The sequence below is a fragment of the Wasmannia auropunctata genome, unplaced genomic scaffold, assembly GCF_000956235.1.
Source record: "Wasmannia auropunctata unplaced genomic scaffold, wasmannia.A_1.0 LD336083.1, whole genome shotgun sequence".
NCBI lineage: Eukaryota > Metazoa > Arthropoda > Insecta > Hymenoptera > Formicidae > Wasmannia > Wasmannia auropunctata.
In genome coordinates this window covers 1,934,413-1,938,015 of record NW_012026807.1, presented here as the reverse complement: position 1 = coordinate 1,938,015, position 3,603 = coordinate 1,934,413, and the positions used below count along the sequence as shown (strand labels likewise).

At 29.6% G+C, this 3,603-nt stretch overlaps 1 pseudogene; it reads left to right on the top strand.

The window, feature by feature from the left end:
- Positions 1–73: 73 nt before the first annotated feature.
- The window catches only part of LOC105448696, a 4,211-nt pseudogene continuing 681 nt past the window's right edge, over positions 74–3,603 (top strand).

The following is a 3,603-nucleotide window of genomic DNA, read 5'->3' as shown; positions in this document are numbered from 1 at the left end:
CACACACACACACACACATATATATATAACATATTAAATTTTTGTATTTTATAATGTACTATATATAAAAATACTGATATTTTTAAATTATTTTTTATAAATGTTAGTTTATTATAATACCTATTTCAATTTAAGAAAAATTTATGTGCTTTATATTTGATGTTACATTTATAAGTTTTGCTATTATTATTCAACATATATAACTATATTACTATTAAATTAAATTATTATAATAATTATTATATAACAATGTATAAATATTGTCTATAACTTTTTGCTTCATCTGAGAAATACTTCCATTAACATAATTATGTGACATTAGATGGTGCTCACTAGACCGGTAGTACAAGCGCTCATTAAGCGGCTAAGTAACATTTTAACATAGCATTTTAACATTGTAAAAATCAATCACATTCGATTGCTACTTAGCCGTTATGGTATGATGACTGAAAGACATCATATATTTAAATAATGTTGTCATGGAAGAAATTTTACAATGCGCTGCATTTTTCATTCTATTTTGCACAATTTTTTACTTACAAGAAATGGAATTTCGCCTCGTATATCTGGCCATAAGGTATATACTGCATACTGCTCGCTGGTAAGCGATATTGATGAAGAGTTAATTTAAAGGTCAATATATGTATACATCGTTATGTATATATTGTTATCTTCTTCTTACGAATCGTAACGCTCGTTAGCTGTCTTAATCTCATCGTAGTTAACTCAACTTCAACTTTACAATTACGATGTTTGTTTTCATACGATAGCCAATGAGAATGCAGCCTTTTCGAAGCACATACGAGAGAAAGAGTGTCTATAAATTGGCAGTATCTTGTGCAAATGATATGCTGCCTCTTTTTGTGATAATATTATTTTTAAGTGTAAAAAAAAAGAAGAATTGCGATGATATCAAACATGATATCAAAGAGAATGTATTTCCTGATCTAATCATGAGTTAAGTTTGTGCAAGAATTATAACTACTTTTGTGCAATCAAAGACATTCTGTTGAAAAGAATTGTATTACTAATATTGCAATACACGTAACAATTAATTTATCCGTCTTCATAAATCAAAACGGTACATATCGTAGAAGCTCAGGCCCAATTGGCGCTCATCACCGAATTCCGATATTGCTTTCCCATCTTCCTTTTCGCACCATCTCCACCTATCCTATTCGCTATCTACAATCTTAAAATAAGCACAACCCAGATAAGAGAGACGACTATTAGAGACGTCTATTAAAGTCTTCATTATCGTTTACTCGTGAACAGTATGCGGCATCATAGCCAGATGGACAAAATTATATTTCTTGTAAGTAAAACACTGTACAGGACAGAATCAAAAGAGTAAAACTATAAAACTTCTTTCATGTGTTCTAATAAAATAATAATTAAATACTATATGAAAGACCCCAAAATTGTATTTTACGTAAAAAAAAACCCAGACATGCATATCCAAGAGTGAGATATTAATTAAGATGTCTAATGTAGAATTCGCATTGTAGGATATCGCATCTGATATCCGATTAATATACAACAATTTGATATCCATTGAAAAACCCTTCTCTTTTTAGGGTGCCTAAATCTAATAATATTTTTATTTCCAAAAAACATATAATTCTTCTATTGGATATTGGACATACATCGGATATCGGACGCAGTGAATCCTACAGTTTGAATATTAATTTAAAGAAAGACAAATCACGCTCACAGCGATGGTGAGTATAATTGCTACAAATTGTAGCCAAATTCCGAGCAAATTTTATACCAAGAGATGATTTGTCTTTCTTTAATATTATTATTGATAAATAATAAGAATGATTTCAAGAGCACTGTGAGCGTGAATAGCCTAAAAAAAGAACATTATTTAAACATATATATATAATATGATGTCTTCAGACATATATCATACCATAACATGTCTTAAAAATGTCTTATGATCCACTTTTGGACATTTGCTGTTATGCTGTATGAAAAATGAAACATATTTTGACAATACAGTTTTGTTTAGTTCTGTGTAAAAATTAATTTAAGCATTTAGATAAAATTATCTAAATAAACAAGACGTCTAAATAAATGTTTAATATAATTGTTTAATTCAAATAACACAAAAATGTTTCATTAATCAATTTACTCTACATCAATAAGCATTTTAGACATTAATTCGTCATCTCTTTTAACCAATCATTTCTTACTGGATGCATAAGTTTATCCTGATAATCCTGAATCTTTCTAACAAATATAATTCTGATTGATATAATATTTTTCTCCAATTTTAAAATTTTTTATTATTTATAGCAGTTTCAATAGTAAATTAGACGATGTCTGGGAATACAGTCGTGCTCAGGATTTGGAGAGGAAGCAGTTCTATGTCTACGTTTCTGTGGAAGTCACATAAGATTTTTCAAGCTCAGAGAGTATTATATATTTCTACACTAGACAGATTCCATTTTAGTAATATTAATAAATCTGAAAACAAAAAGGCAGTGAGTCAAAAGACGGATTGGAATAAAATTATGTCCGAAGCAGAGAAGATCGTCGGAAACCCGTCCTTCTTAAATTTAAATTGGCAGTCAAGCGACGAGTTTGCTAATGTTGCGTTGCATTTAAAAAAGCTGGTTGGCTCAAATCATCCTGTATTAAAGACAACTAAGTAAATTATCATAATATAATGCTTTTCTAAAAAATAAAAATTTTATTTGTGCTTTTTTTTACAATAGGACGGTTATTTGTCATAATAACATTCAACATAACACTCAAACATTTGGTCTCGTCTTGCTGTTAATCTCCAAAGCTGCTGGCCACTTGAATGCAAAACCGACAGATGTGGATGAAGTTGTGGGCGTATTACACAGGTATGTACATAAAAATTTAAATACTGCTGATAAAGTACAAAAAATATATTTTTCTACGAAGAAAAGACAGATCCTAATACACATATGTTTCAGTCAAAAAGTACTGGCAAAAGTTATAGAAATGATCCGCACTAGCAATTTAATACACAGAGGATTAGTAAACATAAACGTAGATGCAAAGTCTCTGGAATCTACAGAATTGGACAATATAACTCTCGGCAATAAATTAGCATTGTTATGTGGAGATTATTTACTTAAAATTTGTTTTACTGAATTGGCAGCTCTAAAAAATCAGGCTGTTAGTACATATACTTGCTACTTTTTTTAGCTGTTTGTCATTGTAATTTATTACAAGAAAATATAAAATATTATTTTTTAAATTAAAGAGAGTAATTGTAATTTAAAAATAATATTTTTAGATTACGTTATTAATATCGGAAGCAATAAGAGATTTATGTCAAGCAGAATTTGTAGCACGTAGAGACAATCAAAATTTTCCTATACCGTCAATACCATCTGAGGAGCGCACGGACTATGCACTAAAGGAATGGACGCTTTTAAACATTTATGGCGCTGGATCGTTGCTCGGGAAAAGTTGCCAATGTACATTAAAAATAGCTGGTCATAACAAAGAAATAGAGGAAAAGGGTTACGAGTTTGGGAAACACTTAGCTTTAGCTTGGCAGGTAATATATTTTCATTAAAATATACATGTCTTTAATTTGTATTACTTTTGCAATAATTT